The sequence below is a fragment of the Mesocricetus auratus genome, unplaced genomic scaffold, assembly GCF_017639785.1.
Source record: "Mesocricetus auratus isolate SY011 unplaced genomic scaffold, BCM_Maur_2.0 Super-Scaffold_100013, whole genome shotgun sequence".
NCBI classification, from domain to species: domain Eukaryota; kingdom Metazoa; phylum Chordata; class Mammalia; order Rodentia; family Cricetidae; genus Mesocricetus; species Mesocricetus auratus.
In genome coordinates, this window is record NW_024429196.1 from 64,495,878 (window position 1) to 64,516,261 (window position 20,384).

Sequence of the window (20,384 nt, forward strand, 5' to 3'; positions counted from 1 at the left end):
TACCATTACTTATCTCTCCTGTCCCCTACACACAGGTTCATGTTCAGATGAGAACCTCACCAGATTTTTTATACATAACTTAAAGATCCATTATTTTGACTCATATTCTACCTATTACTGTGCATAATATACATATTTCCTCTGACTTTTTGACATGATACCCATGCCTTTCATTGCTCATTGGAAAAATACGGAGACAATTATGGTTTTTAAAAGCAGGATCTTATTTTGGCAATCACTCCAAAGATGTGCTGCGGAATGTGTTCACATGGCTGGTCCATGAAGGCAAGGTGTCTTGGCTGTCTGAGTGGAAGGAGATTAAAGGTCAGTGTCATCTTCTCACAGACCTCATTGAGTAAGCATCTGGACTGTGTAGTGTCTGAAAGACAGATCCTTGGATGAATCTGTTCAGTGTTTTTCAAACTTAGCTATTTCTTTTCTTTTATGTGTTTGGGTGTTTGTCGGTGTGTATATCCACATGATACACATATACATTGCCTGAGAACAGAAGAAGGTATAAGATCCTTGAGACCAGAATTAGATGGGAATTGAACCTAGGTCCTTGACAGGAGGAACTAATGCTCTTAACTGCTGAGACATCCTTCCAGACCTCTGTTTCTTCTTTTTCTTCCTTCCTTCCATCCTTCCTTTCTCTTTCCCTCTCCTTCCTTCCTTCCTTCCTTCCTTCCTTCCTTCTTCCTTCCTTCCTTCCTTTCCTTCCACAAAGCACATTCTCCAACAGTCTGATGGGTATTTTCAAAAAGCACACATGGTAAGTCTTGCAATTTGAAAATGCCTTTCTTCATCCCCAGGCCATGAGTGTGTTGTCCTCTGAATTCCTCTCTCCTCCTTCCCTTTCCCCCTCTTCCCTTCTCTTCTCCCCTCCCCTTTTCTTCTCTCCTCCTCCTCTACTCTCTCTTTCTTTCATGAATGCTCATCAATTTGGGTCTTGGTGAACACACTGATTTCTGATCTTTCCTGCATTCCTTAACTCCTTGCTTTGTCTGTCTCCTGAGTTCATTGGCCTGTTTTGGGCTCTGTCTTTCACAGAGAACTATCTCCTGAGCCCATAGTTTTCAACAATCTTTTCAGTTTAGTGGGAGCTAAACAAACCCAATGGAAGCACTATCTGTCTCCATTGGGCACCTGCTGGTGCATGTGCGGGATTCATGTTTTAGTGGCAGAGGCTCATTTCTCATTCTAAGCATCTTTTACATTGGTGAGTTTCTCCTTAGATGCTAAACCCTCATGCCACTCCTATCACTGACCCAGGAGCAACTTTGGTTAAAGCATACGCTTATTGTATTTCTCAGCTGGAGCGATTTCCCCATGAGTTTCTGTGGGTTCCAGACATTTTTGAACTTTGCACAGAATGTAGTTAGTGTGTATGCACAGCACAGTAAGAGTGGGGCATTTTAGTGTATGCAAGGGCACTATCTATTTCACCTGAAGCACGGATGTGTTCATCTAGAGTTCAGAATTGGAAGAAAGCCATCTTCAGTAGCAAGTTTGCTAAAGAGAAAGAATCTTTTATAATGACAATTAATATCATCTCATTTATACTGGGGTATGAAAAATGTCCAGGAGAACCCGTTAATTTTTCTGTTTTAAATTATTTTTGAGAGTTTCTACATTTAATGGAGAAATGGCTTCTGACTTAGAAGTTTATCTAAAGTAAAATTTGAATAGCAATGAACAGAAGGTGTTTTTCGTTTCAAGTATAATAAAGTGTCGTGGCCTCTAGGGTATAAGGTAACTCTTTAGCCAACATGAGACATAATACTTAAAGTGATTAATGATATCATAATCTGAAAATCTCAGATCATCAAAACCAGTGTTTTTCTTTTAAAAGGTTTATTGTGGCCAAGTTATTCATCAAAATCTATTTTGCAAGATGCTAGCATTGTTCTAATAGGGGATTTAGAAATAAACATCTGTCAAGCACCATTTGTTTTTAATTATGCAGGTATCCATGAGACTGCTGTCTGTACAAGTGTCTGGCACTGGTAAATCAGATAATTAGCATAGCATCAGGTTGCAGAATAATGACATGCTGTATACATTGAACAGTGGTGAGCCTGAAGTAATGTGCTCTGCTGAGCAGTGATCACTTCCTATATTTCCAAGTTACACTGTGCTTATGCATTGTAAGGCTCTCAGGAATCCGAGATCTTGTCTCCCTCCTGCCACATCCATTTCTGGAGGCCCTTAAATGCTAAGATTTACTGAGAACATACTATGTTCGAAATTCTGCATTAACAGCCTTACATGCATTGTCTTAGTTGCTATGGTGATCCTAGTTTCCTTATGTGGTAGTTAAACTTAAGTTGCTAACAGGTGAGAAAGAAATGATTTATTTTCCCATGTTAGCTCTGTCTACCCCCTTTAACTGTGTGTGTGTGTGTGTGCATACTTGTGTGTGTGTGCTTATGTGCTCACGTGCTTGAGTGTGCCCTTTTGTGTGTGTGCACATGTGTGCACCTGCCTATTTCAAACAGTGTCATTTACTTTTCCCTGAACAAGGAGGTATTTGGCACCCATTTCTTCCCACTCTCGTGTTTGTTGGTTCCGTTATTTCTGAATTTTATATTGATTGTGTTAATATAAACTTCAGAAACATCAGCACACAATCTCATTTCTTTTTCTTTTTTGTTTTTGTTTTTAGAGACAGGGTTTCTCTGTGGCTTTGGAGGCTGTCCTGGAACTAGCTCTTGTAGACCAGGCTGGTCTCGAACTCACAGAGATCCACCTGCCTCTGCCTCCCAAGTGCTGGGATTAAAGGCGTGCACCACCACCGCCCAGCACAATCTCATTTCTTTACAGCTCACTGATTCTGTGTTTTTTAAACTCTGATTTTGAATTCCTGGTTTGTTTGGATATGTAATGGAGATGCTGAGATAAGCTTACTAAAGGTATTTTACAAAAAGCATAAAGTAAATATTTTAAAAATATACTTGCTTTTGATTTTTAGAAAAGTCCCGGAGATATTAGACAGCTGTTGTATATCTTGCATGCCATTTCCTCATCCTATTAGTATCTAACATATCACTAATACAGTATACTTATTATGATTACTGGACAAATATTGACATTTTGTTCTTAAAATCCAAATTTTGACTTTCTTTGGTTTAGTTATAACTTCCTTTTTGTCCAAGATCAGCCCAGAGTACCACATGGCCCTTAGTTTTCCTGTGTCATTAAGTACCTGTCGACTGCCAGTTTCTTGAACTTCTTATGTGTCTGATATGAAATATTTCTCAGTTAGGAGTTGTTTGGAGGTTTCCTTGTGGTCAGAGTGCAATTTCTATGACATCATATCACCATGCATCATCTCCTAACTGGTGTTGGCTTTGGTCTCTTGGCTGTTGTAGTGATTGCCAAGCCCTTCCTTTCTAAAGTGAGTTGTTCTCCCCCTTTGCATTCTCTGTTCTGTGGAAGGAATTTGCTGCTCATTAATGGGGACTTCCATCTTACTTCCTTGAGGCTAGAAGATATATACCAATTGTTTAGGATATTTTCATATAGAAGATTTGTTTCTTTTCTCTTACTTATCTATAGGTTCAGTATTAATTTCAGTGTAGACTCTGAAATTATGGATATATGTCTTATATCTTTGGATATCAACTCAAAAATTATTTTACCTTTGGCCACTGATAATTTGTTTAGTTGAGTTACATTTTCTTTTGATACATCCTAATTGCTATACATATTTTTCACTTATTTCAAGACACCTTTCCCTTTAGCAGTGTTTTTCAGAGCAGAAGATCTAAAAGTCTAACATCAATTAAAATTTTGTTTGTTATTATTGTATATGTATATGTTCAAACACATTCTCTTCCTTAGTCTGGTCTGTCAGTGTGGTGAATTGCACCGGCTGACTTTCAGATGCCGATCTTCTCTTCTATACATAGAATGAGTCCCACGTGATATGGTGTATAATGTCTTCTGCATTGCTGGGTTGCTCTGTAGATACGCTGCTGTGGCTCTTTGCAACCTTATTCATGAACAGTAGTCACATGCAGTTTTCTGTTTTGCAATGTTTCTGGTTTGGGTGCAGGGCAATGCTGGCCTCTGAGGATTGTTTCTGGAGCTTCCTGAAGCCATTTGGCCCCAAATAAACACACGTGCTATATTAATTATGAAACTGTTGACTGATGACTAGGGCTACTTATTGATTAGCTCTGTTTTAATTATTAACCCATTTCTATTAATCTAAGTATTTCCCCGTGGTATTATCTTACTGGAAAAGGGTCCAGGTCTCTAACTCCTTTGATGGCTCACATGGCAACCTTGTGGCAGTGCCTCTCTCTGCCTACCTTTCCCAGAATTCTCCTTATCCTAGTTCCACCTATCTTCCTGCCTCTTGGTCAGACAGTGTTTTATTCATCAACCAATAAGAGAAACATATACAGAAGGACATCCCCCATCAGAGGATGACTTAGGGAATGGCCTCTGTTTTTTGGAAAAGATGGAAAATGTTGATGTAAATTTTTCTTTAAATGTTTGATTGATTTCTTTGAATGTTTGATTGATAGGAAATATATTCCACTCAAAATACCTCCCCCATAAGTATTAGGGAAGATATCTAACCGAAGAAGTGAAAAACTTTACCTTAGACACTGTTTTATGGCTGTGAAGAGACACCATGGCACCAAGGTAACCCTATAAAAGAAAGCGTTTAGCTGGAGGATGATTTGTAGTTTCACAGGTTTGTTGTCATCATGGGGGGAGCGTGGTGGTGCATAGGCAGACATGGTGCTGGAGGGGTAGCAGAGAGTTCTACCTTGATCCATAGCCAGTGGGGGTGGGGTAGACGCTGGACTTGGCTTAGGCTTTTGAAACCTAAAAGCCCACCCCCAGTGACATACTTCTTCCAATTAAGACACACCTATTCCAACAAGGCCACACTTCCTAATCCTTCCCAAATGTGCATAAACTGGATATTACGCATTCAAATATATGAGCCTATGGGGGGGGTGTTCTCATTCAAGCCACCATACACCTTTACAATGAAAATTTCAAGATACTGAAAAAGGAAATCTCAGAAGATACCAGACAATGGCAAAATACTCCATGTTCCTGGATAGGCAGAGTTAATATTGAGAAAATGTCTATACTACCAAAATAAATATACAGAATCAATGAAATACCTGCCAAAATGCTGGCGGTATTACAAATTGAACTCAAATTATACTATATGATAAAGACAGTTGGTATTGGTGTAAAAATAGACGGGTAGGCCTGATGGGGAAGTCCTGTGTATATGTCAATAAAGCACTATTAGCCAGTAGGGAAGCAAGATAGGCGGGACTAGGAGTCGAACAGGACTCTGGGTAGGAGAAACACAGGGAGTCAAGATGTAGCTGCCATAGGGGTAAGAAGTTCAGAACTTTTCTCCAGTAAGAGAAATAGTTAGAATAACAATTAAGGGGTAAATACCTAAGTCAGAGCTAGCCACTATAAAACAAGCAAGGTCAACAGCTTCATAATTAATATAGCGTCTTGTGTGTTATTTGGGGACTACAACGCAGCAGAGCCCAGGCAACTGGTGGGGAAAAACCAAAGCGACTAGCAAGGAAAAGGCTTCACCCAACATAGGCCAGTGGAATAGAAGACCCAAAAATTAAATGGCAAAGCTATACTCACTTAATTTTTGACAAAGGAGGCAAAAACATGCTTCAAATAAAAAGGTTGTCTATTAAACAAATAGTGCTGGTCAAACTGCATTTCTACCTACAGAAGATGAAATTAGATTTATATCTTTCACCTTATACAAAAATCAATTCAAAATGGATCAAACATCTTATTTAAAACATGAAACATGAAATCTTTGAGAATAAAGTACAGGGGTTACCTTTCGAGATACTGGAGTCAGCAAGAGCTTTTAAATAGAGCACCAACAGTACAGGAAGTAACCCCAGGTATAAACAGATGGGACTCCGTGAAAATCAAGTTTATGCTCAGCAAAGGAAACAGTAGCATTAACAGACAGCCCACAGCATGGGAGAAAATCTTCACCAACTATACTTCAGGTAAGGGGCTAATATCCAGAATTTACAAAGAATTGCAGACTTTAAATTACCAAAAGAACAAAACTGTCAGTCAACAAATGGGCAAATGAACTGAATAGACAATTTTTGAAAAAGAAATACAAATGACCAGTAGCTATTTTAAAAAGTGTTCAGTAGGGCTGGAGTTTATAAAATATATTTGGTGCTGAAAGTGTGAATTTTGACATAAAGTGTCAGTTTCCATTCTGAATGTTTGTAACTGTTACAGAAATTCATTGAGTTGTGTGGACTTCAGGTCCAGTTAATCCAGTATGTGATATTTTTATTTATTTGCAAGATTTTCAAAAATATCATTTTAAAGGAACGTTTCATTGAATTAACAGGAAAAGCAACAGATCCTGGTGCTTTGTTTTGTTGGAAGGCGATTCATTATTGGTTCAATTTTTCTAAAAACTACCAGCTTGTCCAGGTCATCTGAGTCTCTGCATGTGAATTTTGGCAATGCTGTTGAAATCTGGACATTATGCACTTCATAAAAACTTTTTGGATAAACAAGCCTTTAGTGTGAGGATATAACTTGGCTAGTGCATTGGTAACTACAACATTGTTTACATTTATTTTGTGTGTGTAGGGGTGGCCTGCATTTGCCGCGTGCACAGTGCATGTGTGGTGGTCAAAGGACCACCTGCCGGGGACAGTTCTCTCCTTCTATGAGCTTTCAGGATATCAAATCCAGGCCCTCGGCCTTGATGGCAAGCACAGTTGTCTGCCGTGCCTTCTTCTCTCCATTCCCACAGCAACAGCTTTTAAAACACATGGTATTAAGAACTACAAAAAACAAGACTTCAAGGACTTCCCATCTGCACTAAGATGAAATTTGAGCTCTTTAGCCCCATAATCAGAGGCTTTACCCAATCTCTCCACTTTCTCACCAGTTAATGAAGATGCTGTTTACTGAGCATCTCCCATTTAGGGGCGTGACAGTAACACCACAGGGTAGACTTGAGTATTTTGCTTTATAGATGTGAGGCATGGCACAGAGGAGTGGAATAGGTGAACTGATAATCACATAGATAGTGGATGGCCAGGGTTGGATCCCCTGCTTCATTCATCAAACCTCAGTGCATACTCCTGCCTGCAAGCCCTCTGCTCCATCCCACTTATATCTCTGTTCCTCACTCCCAAGGCATGAGAAAATCTCCTGCAATCCTTCCCTGGGATGAAGTGCTCACTGCATCGCTGACAGAATAGACATGCTAAGTAATCTAACTAGTAAATTTAAGGTTGTTTCACCTAACAGAACACTCGGGAGCAGGCAATCACATGGTTGACAGAAGGGCTCTACAGTGTCCCCAGGGGTGGTTCATCTTTGTGCTCTGCTGGGTTCTTCCATTATGTTCACTAGGAAGTGAATTTGGTTATAAGAATCGTGTCCTCTTAGGACAAAAAATCTATACAAAAGAAAGGAGTGGAGACAGAGGCAAGGAAGTATTTCCTGGAATTTGGTCTCCAAATCCGTGAGTTGGAAGACAGCAGGATTGCTGTGGACATGGCTTATTTTCTGAAGCAAGTACTTCACTTTCCAAACAGAAGCAGTCAAGGGACGGAGAAATGAGATCATTAGTCTTTTGATGCTAAGGTAAAGTAGTGTTCCTGCCCTGACTGCCTCCTTACCATACCCACTGCCAAGGTCTTGCTACACCCAGAATCCTTTCACATATTGCCTCTGCATATGACTCCCTAGCCCTAGGTCATCAACTATCCTGTATTCAGATTTATTTTTCAAGCATGTGCTGTTTCTTCAAGTCTCTAATACAAGTGTTGTGTGAAAAGAGGCTTTGTCTACTGCTTTTCTCTAACATCCAGTGTGTTATGAGCTCATGATAATCATTTGCTGTCAGTGAACATGCCACCCAGTGGGCTCCATTATTCTAGTATGCTCCCTCTTGGATGTCTAGACATCTCGTCCCATTCTTCTCCCCTACCATGTGAAGAAGATTAGAAGAACTAAGAGGCATGGATGATACATATAACAAGTAACAGGAGACTTGAAAAATGGAGATCAAGAGAACTTTAAGTCATCAACAAAATAGTTTAGGAGACCATGACCTTGTAATATGTCATCTTCCCTTCTACAGTAAACACTATAAAATATTTTCCACTCATTATTTCAGTGACAATATTTGACACACTGAGATAATACCAGTTAAACAGAAATGATCACAATCCAACAGACCAAGCCATTGGCAGTAGAGTAGTGAATTTTGAGTGTGATCATGGCATTTGAACTTCTCAGAATTGCAAGCAGGCATGTCACCTGCATGAGCTAAGAGGGCTGGAGGACTTTGGGCTGTTTCAGATCACAGAGACATGAAGAGAAAAGAGAAGGAGAACATGAATGGAGGGTGATGGGATGGAATAGGGTAGCTCATTCCAGAAGAGGCAAACTTCAGGGTTTGCCAGGTCATCCATCTCTAGCTGTCAGACTTTGTTCATGTCTTACACTGTCATAAGGTGAGTAATTCTCATGTCTAGAAAACACAGTTTTCTTTATTAGTCCCTAGGGGAAAATTATTTACCACTACAAATCTGATATCATGGTGGGGAATGTCTACCAATCAGACTTTTGTAATTTTATTGGCACTGCAACACAAGAGGTGTTGCTTGTGCCTCTGAAGAGAAAATAGAGTAATTGCTCACAGCAACCAAACAGTGTGGGCTTGAGATTCTTTCCCACAGCTGGCAGAATCTAAAACTGAATTCTTTCCCCCAGTTCTCCTCAGTCAGTGTTTTTTTACCCTGATAGTACATTGGATTGTTTGGGAGATTTAAACACTGGGTTTGATCAAGCCACAGCCATAGCCTAGTTAATCAGAATGTCCAAGATAGGGAGCCAGGGGAACCAATGACCCTAGCACTCAGCTTTATTATTCAGAGTTCTCTAGGGAAACAAACCCCCATAGAATAATCCAGTGTGTGTATACAAATGTATTTGTATACAAGGGCATAGGTTGTCTGTATGCTGGAGAGTCTGTGAACCAGGTAATTGACTCATCCAGGAGGTAGAGGCTTGACCAGTCCCTGTTCAGTGCTAAAGGTCTGAAGCTTTCCTGGAGAGTTTCTGGTATTGAGCCCCTGTTCAAAGCCCATGAAGGGGCTTTTACATCTACAGACAATGGCAGCAGCAACAGATATACTCACTGATGAAGACAAGGACTTGGATACCCAGAACCTCTGACCCTACCATCTCTAATTTCCAACCATCTGGGCCCCAGCTCATTGGCTGTTGCTACCTACATTCAGGGCTGGCTTTCTTCACCAGTCAATCACATGCCAGTCTTCTCTGACAATTGCCCCTAGACATGCTCAGAAGTGTGTTTCACCCTCTTGGACATCTTTTAACCTTGTCAAATCCAGAGCTGAGACCAACAATCCCAGCAGCCCCAGTCTGAGAACCAGTGTCCTTCTAATGAGGCATGGAAGCGTTCGGACAGAAATCTCTTCATTCACTTTAAGATTATTAATGGAGGTGGAGCAGTGTGGCCAGTCACACACCAATCTGTGGCCATCTTGCTGTTGGCCTTGGGAATTCATAAATGAAAAAAGTATCAGTGCAAAAATAGAGAGAATAGCGTAGTAGACCCATCTTCTAGTCATACACAGTCTCGGTCCAACCGCAAGTCGTCATGCTGTGTGAGTTTCCTAAGGAAAGAACTTTGTACTCCTGAGATGTCCTCTTTCAAGAGACAACACATCTAATTATTTCTTTCTACATGCTATTATCATTAATGTGTGTGTACTACTGAAATGCCCATGTTTCTAACTTTGGATAAATGGTATGTAGTACACTTGCTGAGAATTTTTTGTTGTTTCCTGTTGTTTGAAATTTATCTATGTTGTCACCATGGATTGTGTAGTATCCCATAGTACATGCTGTTAATGGCATTTAAACTACTCCTGATGGTTTGCCATTAAAGAAATAACACTCCCAATTGCAGGCCACCTTATGTGCTCTAGGGGTTCCTTTAGGAAATACACTGTAAAGAAAAATTATTTTGGAGTTGAGAGGTTTGTGCGTTGTGAACTTCACTCAGTTTGGCCAAATTGCTCTACAGAGGACTGTAATGTTTTACACTTGTTCTAGTCTGTGTGTCCACAACTGAGAATGACCTTACCAGTTCTTCACTTTATGTGCTATAGCATCCTCTATATGTATGAGCTGTAACACCCTTCAGTTTTCACCGTCTCGGCTTGTTCTTTACAATGTGCTATGTGAACTCTGGACTTGGATTTTGTCAGTTAGACACATACGGAAATTTCCAGTTTGTGGCTTGTTATTTTGGTTTGTGTTGTTTACTGAGAAACATTTTGATTCTGGCGCAGTCAAATACATTGATCTTTCCCTTTATGCTTTATAGTCTTAAAAACTTTACAAAGAAATCCTGCTGTACTCTGAGGCCATGATGCTATTTGCTGGTTCCTTCGGGGACTGGAAAAATGGATCAGTGAGTAATAGTACTTGCTACTATGCCCGGTGTTCTGAGTTTGATTCCTGAGACCTACATGGCTGAAAGAGTAAACAATTCCTGTAAATTGTGCTGAAGTTCCCACATGAAGGAAGATCTTTAGTCCTGGGGTTTATGTGGGGACTTATTCTTTTAGTAGGGGATGATGGCTTATAGTGACAAAACACTACCCCAAATCTCAGAGTGTTAACCCTAAGCTTTTCTGGTTTTCTCTGTATATTCACCATGAGTTTTTAGGGATTTCTGTATTTCAAGGACCCCAGGTGAATGGAAGCCTCTAGACAGAGGCATTAGTTACACCCATACCATCCTGGATGAGCCCATCTTGTCTAATCCTGGAAGCAAGGCAGGATTGAGTTGGAGAGCACTTGCATGAGAGTCAGGTATGTTGACATGCCTGTGTGGAAGGAGTCATGTGAGGCCTGTTTCTTCTTTGCATTCCTTTAGTGTCCAAAGCAAGCCACTTCTGAGTTCAGAAGGAACAGAGAGGCACAAGTAGATGGACAGTAGATGACATGTGGGACCCTCAGTGAATGTGCTAATGAGAACTTTGAAGTCTGAAGCTCAGTAGACTCACCAACCTGTTAGCGTCATTTTGACTGTTTGCAATGGTCCCTGCCCTCTATGAAGAAGCCTTAACGTTAATGTGAGTTTCTTTAATTTAATTTAAATTAAGAAAACATCAAGGCATAACAAGAAGAAGGACTGGAAACATCCCTTAACAGTGTCAGTGGGGAAAAGATAGACTCTAAGCCTGGTGTCTTCCTGCAGATTGGATGTCAGCCATGCTACAGGGTAGGGACAGAATTCTTCACTCACCCCCAGAGTCAGGCATTCTGCAAATGAGACCTGTTTTCCATCTCTTTGGAAAACACTGATGTCTGATCATGAGTCAGTTAACACCCAAGCACCTCCTGGCAGCTGGCTCCTTCAGATTAAGCGGCTCCATCACACCAGTCATTCCTCCCTGGGGCAATGGTCAGTGTCTACACAATTGCTTATCCAGTCAGCCAGTGGGGGAGATGTCAGCCTCCTAGTTCTTATTCTCTTCTGAGATATGGCTGCTTGGAGGGGGAAAGGAACCTAACAGCACATAACAAAGATCTCTCTGAATGCCCTGCTGACTCTGATGGGATTTTGCCATTTCCAGTGTTACTATGTGACTCACCGCTCCATCTCCTTTCCTGACTTTTTGTCTCAGGAAAGGAAGCAGCTGGGCTTCTGGCTCAGGCATAGAGCTCGCTGTGACTCAGGGGCCAGCTTGTTAGCATCACTTTGTTCACGGTGGGCTCTGTGCCGGACAGAAATCTCTGTTCTATCCAGGAGGGTGTGAAGCATGCGCTTGCTTCTGAGAGCAGTGGCAGGGCAAGAATTCACAGGCCATTTATTTCCACGTGAGGAGCTGCTACTTGCTATGGCCTCTGGGTAAATGATGGGATGTTGGTTAGTGGCTAAACTACAGAGGCACACTCACTTTCATATACATCATTTCCTTATCAAATGTAACATAGAAAGTCACAGGGAAAATGATGGCCTGTAACATTAGCCTGTCTTGTTAGCGTGTATATCACCAAAGCGTGACAAAGTAATTGAAATCAGAACCACGAGCTCCCATCACTAGAAGTGCCCTGTGGAGGCTGGCTGCTATGGCTCTGTTGTAGCTCATCCCCACCAAAACATACATTAAAATTTAGTTCTTAGCGTACCGTGTGAGGAGATGAGGTCTTTGGGAGGGAGTAATGCATCTTGTAGGAGACTGGGCTGGTTCTGTTGGAAAGGAACTAGCTCTCTTAAGATCAAGTTGGTGTGGGGCAGGTGGGCTTCTGTGTAGCCCACCTTCTCCATGTACCTGCCGGCCCCTCCCACACATGCTCCCACTGTGTGATGTTCACCCACTGCTACAGGGCGGTATGAGACCTTCCACTCAGGGGGCTGCCTCACTGTGAACTTCCCTGTCTGCAGACCCACAGGGCACATTAAGACCTCCTTTCTTTAGAAACTACCCAGTGTTGGGGATTTGGCTACAACAGCAGAAAACAATTAGAAACCTGGTCATAGTGACCCTCTTGTTCATTATGGAGAAGATCTATGTGACATAGGAAGTTGGATGAAATAGCTTCTAGAGTCCCTTCTATGTTGGTTTCCTGTAGTTGCTATCCCAAGGCAGCAATCTGTTTTCTCCCATGTAAAGAGAGACTTGAGAACTAAGATGTGGGAAGGCCTCACTCCTTCTGAAGTCTCTGGAAGCATCTTTACCAGGCCCCTCCCCTGGCTTCTGGAAGCATTCTTCTGGGGAAGTGTTGCTCTAGTCTTCACACAGCTGTATTCTGGTGCCTCAGACTCCGTGATCAAATCTTTCTTTTTATAACAGGGAACTGTTGGATTAGTGCTCACATTATCCCAGCATTTCTCACTCTTTTACAGTAAGATGTATAAGAGCTAGAACTTCAACATATGGATTTTTTAGGGGATGCAAATCAAGCCACAGTGCCTTCCAACACTCATTCGGTTGATCAAGGAAATAAAAAAGTTTAATTAAAGTTTACACCTATCTGAAGTTTCTTGGCCATTTTTGCTTATTGCTTATGTAGCTCTGGTATCTCACATTCTCTGGGTTTAAAATGAGCAAACACGATTTTATCTGAGTCCCTTTCAGAAGTTCTTCTGCTTTCTTCTGTTTGTCTCCATCTTTTTAAATTTTATTTATTTTTTTTCTTTATGTGCATGTGTGCGAGCCTCTATATGTGTACTGAGAACCAAATGGGGGTTCTTTGCAAGAGAGTAAGAAAATGACTCTTAACTGCTGAGTCATTTCTCCTGCACCCCATTTTTGATAATTTCAAGTCAGTTTTATTTTGCTTTTTAAGATTTATTTTCATTTATGTTTGTGTGCCTTCGTGTGTGACGTGTGTGTGTGCATGCGTGACTCTGAAGGGTGAATGCTTTCCCATCTATCCTAGATTTGCCCTCTGAGCCATCACTGTGCCCATGGATGGTCCCTTCAGATTTAAAATGGACCCAGGCAAAGCTCAGCAAGCTAGAACATTGCTTTACAATCCCTACTTCATCAGAGTATAATGAAACTTGGAAACAAAAGCATCTATCTCAGGGAGACAAAGACAAAACAACTAATTAGGAACAGATCTTCTCTGTGGGGTTTCTCTGGTAAGCATGGGGATTTAAAAAAATAATATTACAAGGAAAACAATCAGGAAATGAATTTATATGCTTGGCACTCTTCTATGATGGGGGAAAAATCCTCACAGAAAAAGGACCAGGATGACCTAGAGTCCCTGGTTACAGTGATTGGTTGTTACTGAATAATTGAAGATGATTTCATTTTTTTTTCTTGTATCAGCCACTATTTCCCACCTGTCTTTCAAGTCGCCTGCATTTCTTTTGTCCCTGAGGCATTTGTATGAAGGCACAGCATGTGCATCCCTGCTCTCAGCATCTGTGGATCTCATATTCCATAGCCTCAGCTCCCGACGTTACTCAGCTTCAGCGGAATGACTGTGGAAGGAAGATTTGGGCTGCGGAGTTTCGTAAGAGAAATGGCACAGAAGGGCCATTTCCCTCATTGCCTCCTCCAATTGCGCTTCTAGCTCGCACCACAACGCTGTTAAGTAGGTCATAATGAAGTTATGCTCAGAAGCCTAACTTTAGATGAAAGTGGGAGACTGACGGTCAGAAAGCTAGTGATGTAGTCCACTTATATGGGCCGCTATATTCCAAATTACCTTGATAGAAGAAGTGTATGAAATGGGCTTCTGGACACCGCGTACTGGAATGCGGGCAGAGTCGATGAGAGACTGGAGCCAGACTGGTCCAGGGACAGCACTCCTACTCCATTTACACTGATCTGTGTGGTACTAAAGTCAGGGCCTGAAAACCTTTTCTAATGTCCTATCCCGGCCTGAAAGCAAAAGTGGAGGCATCTCTTCAACTGCTCCCAAATCGTCATGGCAACACGCGGAATGATGGCTAGCCACTGACAGCTTTAAGAAAGGCACAGCCACCATAGACTGTGGCCTAATGTGACATCCTCTCCCAGTGTCCACTGTCTTGCTTCTCTAGAGACACACAGGTACTTCTCCATTAATGTAAACGTTGAGGGGCTGGAGATGACTCTGCTGTTGAGGGAGACCGTTGCTCTTTCAGAGGACCGGATTTGGTTTCTGGCATCAACACAGAAGCTCACAATTCTCTGTAACTCCAACTCCAGGGGACCGGATGCCCTCTTTTGACCTGCACAGACTCCTGCCTGCAAACATGGTACCTATGCTTATGAAGTCACACACACAGAAGCACAAATTTAAAAAAACCTTCATTACAAATGATGACATTTAAAGTAGTTGAACATGGTGACTAAGAACTTTTTTTTTGTTTTGGTTGTTGTTATTTGTTTTGTTTTTGAGACAGCCTCATTGTGTAACTCAGGCTTGCTGGGAACTCCCTCTGTAGACCACAGTAGCCTGGAACTCACAGAAATGCCACATCCTCTGCCTCCTGAGTGCCTGGATTAAAGGCATATGGAACCATATTTTACCCTTCATGTAGATATGTAATAAGGTTTTATTGGATTTAAAATTTAGTTTTTCCATTATAATATTAAGGTCTGTTATTATTACTTATAGTTCACAAGTTGACTGTTTTTAAATTATAATAGACAATCATGAAGTTTTATGAGGGTTAAGTTATGTAAAAATGAGTCCTGGGTATAGTTCAGTGTTACACACTTGCATGAAGCCCCCCAAAGAAAGAAAAAAGAAAAAGAAAAAACCCCAACCTAACCCAAACCAAACAACTAAATCCTGAAAAGAATTTAATTAATAATTTATTCACATTTTATAAAACAATGTAGATGTAATATAAAATATAATTGTGAAAATGAAGAGAGACACCATTATTCATTGCCATAAGTCTTCTCAGCAAAACCTTCTACTCTCGTCCCCAGTGGCTACCCTGTGGTCACCTCATCTGGACACAAATGCAAGTCCCTTTTGTCAAAAGGTTTGCTTTATGGCATAAGTAGAGGACCAGAGTGTTTGCAGGAATGAGCATAAGAAAGCTGTTAACATGAGCCCAATGACCTGGAGAACAGATAGATGCCTGCAAGCTGTCTTCTGACTCCACATATGTGATGTATCACGTGAGTCACCCCCCCCACACACACAATGTGTATACATCCACATGTGTGATGTTGCATGTGCATCATACCCCCAAAACACACACAGTAAGTACCTCTATATGTGTGATGTAGCATGTGCATCACAGCCCCAGACACACACACACACACACACACACACACACACACACACACACACACACACTGAATGAATAAACAAGTAAAAAAATAGATGTAAAAGCAAAGAGAATGGATATAGCAAAGAACTCGGAGCTTTTAGTGGTGAATTCTCCAGACCACATTGAAAGAATGACTCCCGAGTTTCCCTATGTGATGATTGACAACAGCCACTTGCCTGGCTCTGCTCGAATGCCTGAACACTCCCTGCCTGCAGCGGTGAAGGCCTTCCACCCTCTGCTGGAGGAAAGCACTTCAGCAGATGTCCAGTTCTTCTGTATCACTCCAGTGCGGACTCATCTGTGGGAGTTCAAGGCTCCCCCAACACAGACCGTTACTGGACGCACTCTGTCCAGATAAGGAGTGGATCCTACCTCCCTTCCACTTCGAATGAGTGACGGCCCAGATCAGTGGCAGTAATCTGCACCTTGGAATTGGGACTCTATCTGCCTGAAGCTCTGTGTTTAGTTGAGAATTTATTCATTGATACTTTTTTTTTCTTTTTTGGGGGGGGTTCGAGACAGGGTTTTTCTTTATTGCTTTGGAACCTGTCCTGGAACTGGCTCTGTAGACCAGACTGGCCTTGAACTCACAGAGATCCACCTGCCTCTGCCTCCCAAGTGCTGGGATTAATGGCGTGCGCCACCAATGCCTGGCTTTGATACCATTTTCTTTCTCAGATAACAAACTATATTTTTCTGTCTTCAGCCTGACCTGAAAATTTATGACTGGAGTGAAAGTGTGCCCTGCTTTTGTTTGAGTTTAAGTGGAGAGGGAACTGGGATTGGCATGTATAACAAGCTTGTTTCTAATTTAAATAAAAATAGATTTAAAAAAGAAAAGAAAGGAGAGAGGCCTCCTCTGTCTGACCCTCCTCCTGGCCCCGCCCCTGGAGCCCACCACTGTTTGCCCATGTTGGCTGTGTCTAGTACCAGCTTGACTACAGTAGTTCTGCAGCCACATCTGCCTATGTCTAATGCCAGCTTGACTACAGTAGTTCCACAGCCACATCTGCCTATGTCTAGTGCCAGCTTGACTACAGTAGTTCCACAGCCACATCTGCCTCCTGTTTTTTTCACAGTGAGGATGTAGACCTGAAACCAAGAGTAAGACTCACGCAGTAACAGTTCTGTGAAAATTCATTTTTGCTAGGATGTATGTACATTCATACTTATGTATGTGTGTCTGTACGCATGCATCTCTATGTGCATACAGACCTTCTGGCATCAAACTCTCTTGTGGTCCCGGTGCCTCTATCTTCAGGGTGCTGAGCCTGTAGGCGTGGATTGAATCAAGAGTTTCCTGCTTGCCAGCCAAGTATTCTGTGCATTAAGCTACAGCCTCAGGTTTGTTATCTGTTAATGCAAACAGACATGCTGATGTGTCACTGTCCCAGTTTCTCTATCTAAATCCTACCTGGAAGACAAAACAGGTGTGCCAGGTGTGGCAGGGGCCCTGGGTAGGAGCTTCTGGATGGTGATGAGGCTTTATAGTTTAGGCCCATTTTGTTCCCCTCCCCCTTCTTGTTTCCTCTCTCTTCTCTCTGCAGCTTCCTTTCTTCCCAGCAGAAAAGGCTCTGGAGACTTCCTAGTTCCCTTACCTGAGAGGGAATGAGTTTCTGTGGGTAGAGTCATGCTTGTACACCCATTTAAATTTCCTGGACAAAAGTTTCCTTCCCCCCAGCACCCTGGCATGACTACCAACCTTTTGCTGAATCTGTCCTATTATTGGCTCATGCTTCCTTGGTGGCTGGACAGCCAGAAGGAGCTCTTTTCAGAGTGGCAGCCTTCATCTTGTCATGAAAAATAGCAAATCGTTGCCTATGCTTCCTGCTGTTAAATGAGAGAGACTAAATGGTTTGGCTTTTAAATTTCCTTTTTTGAAAATTTGACAATTTCCTCCAGTCCCTCTGAGATCCAGTTGTAACTCTATGATCATTTACGTGTTTTGACACTTTAGAAATCAAAACGTCTTCCCGTGAGATGATCTCCCGGAAGAGCTCCATCACTGATGTCACAGACTTCACTGAGATAGCCGAGTCTTGCCTGTTTTCTATCACATGGGGACGTCAAAGCTGAGTTGAACGGGTTCTTTGTGTAGGGATAGATAGGGTAGAAGGGGAATTAGAGGCCTAAGTGCTTCTCTGCCTTTGCCCATTACTAATTCTGAGTCCAGGGGAAGCCACTGTCCTCCTCTGACTCTGCAAATGAATCATAAAAGTCTCTTTCTGCACAGGTGTTTGCTCTATGCTCTTGGTTTTAACTTAATGGCAAGCCTTTACAATGTTTTCTTCCTAGACATTAACACAATTCACCTATCCCAAGTCTCCTAAAGGCAAAAAATTTTAGTTTAGGTCACCCAGAATTTTAGGGGTTATTTGTTTTAGCAGCTGGAGGTTACCCTGTGTAATACGATAACCTTTAAAGTTCTATTCAATACCAAGGTACTTAGATTGTAAACCCTGAGGGAGAAGACTCCGTTTTGATCATTTGTGACTTTCTCAATATCTACAGTAGATCTTTTTAGGGTTTCTTTATGTTTTCCCCAAATTCCAAACCCCCAAATAACCAAAGGCCCATTTCAGTGTAAAAACAAAGAGTCTTTCATTGTAGTTGTTTAACGAGCTAACCCCATTAGCTCAGGTCTTTCATTCATTTACCACAGCGGATGGCTGGAGAAAGACCCCAAGAAACCACGAGCCAGGGATCTTATAGGGCAGAGTAAGGGGAGTGTCTAGAGGTATGAAACAGTCTTAGGATTTGTGCACTTCCAGGCTTGGACAACCTGCCCTGTGCTGATTGGTTAACTGGTTGTTATGGCCCATAGGCCCTCCCAGGGCAGTTGCTATGCTCTGCATGTCACTGTTGTGTGCTTGTCCTTAAAGCACACCCAGAGCCGCTGTGAAGCACACCCAGCTAGCTAACTTCTGATTGGTTCCTTGCCACGAGGAGGGCATCTGACCTCCTAGTGACCAGGACAGGAGGGGCAAGGTCAGAAGAGCACATGTTAGCCTGTCATGGCTGCTAAAACGAGTGGGGGTGGGGTGGGACGGGGGTGGGGCGGGAGTGGGGCTTGGGGGGGGGTGAGGCTGGGGGCTGGCCCCTTCACTTTCCCCTTTGCTTTTCATCAGGATATCCGAAGCTCATTTTCTATTCCTTCATGTTGTGTGTGTGTGTGTATTCATACTCATGCATGTCCATACACCCTGTCTCCATGTGTTGGAGGGTGTGCTGTTAGTTTGTTGTCACCAGAGTTATCTGGGAAGAGAAACCTCAGCTGAGAATGTGCCTCCATCAGAATGCCTGTAGGCAAGCCTGTAGTGCCTTTTCTTGATTAATGATTGATGTGGGAGGCCTCAGCTCACTGTGCACAGTACCACCCCAGAGCAGGTGGTGCTGGGTTCTATAAGAGAGCAGGCTAAGGAAGCCGTGGGGAGCAAGCCAGTAACTAGTGTTCCCCCATGGCCTTTGCATCAGTTCCTGCCTCCAGGTTCCTGCCTTGAGTTCCTGCCCCGACTTCCCTTCCTGGTGGATTACCAGCTATAAGGTAAAATAAACCCTTTAGGTCGTGATGTCTATCACAGCATTAGAAAGTAAACTGGAACTTTGGATGTCATTTGTCAGGTATAGTTGCTTTGCTGTTTTGAGACAGGATCCCTCACTTGCCTGGCACTAGGCAAGTGTTAGCCAGAAAGTCCTAGGGCTCTGCCTGTCTCTGTTTCCCTGGGGCTGGGCTCAGAAGCACAGGCCATGATGCCTGAGTTCTGTGGATCAAATCTATGCTAGACCAGAATCCCACGATCCCCTCCAAGTCAGCACACTAATGATGGGAAACCTCCCATTAGACCCTTCTTCTTGAAGGCTCTACCACCTCTCAGTAGCAGATGTTGGAGCCCAGGCCTAAGCTGAAGCACACAGGCCTTTGTGGGGGTACTCAAGGTCCCACACCATAGCAACTACTGAAGCCTACTTTTGTTCCCCTTTGTCTCTACACAATGACAAAAGCCAAGTAATCAAGCCCTAAAGATGCTCACATTCCTCTGGCCTTTCCAAGCTGGCCCCGAATACACAGCACAATAGTTAAGTGATTAATACAAGCGGAGAGCTCTGAACTTTGAAGTAGGACTTAATGAAATTTGTTTTTAATGGTAACTCATTATTGATAAACCAGGGGAATTAACTTTAATTAGCATAAACCTCTTTCTGAAGAATTGGGTGTTAGTTGCAGAATAAATTTGAATTGGATATCTCTCAAAGGGAAAACATTTTAAAATGCATCTTTACAAAAATTCCTGGCTTTGTGCATAAGCTCTTGATAAATAACTATCATCATTGCCATCGTTATCCTCCTCGTCCTTGTCATCTTCATTAGAATTGAATGAAGGCCGGATTTGACTCAAGAGGTTGGCTGTGTGTGTGTGTGAGTGTGTGTATGTGTTGCTGGAGATAAAACCTAAGGCATCTTGCATGCTAGGCAAACACTATCAGTGAGTTACAACACCGGCTCTAATTCTTCCTTTATGCTGTGTGTAACAGGCTGTAG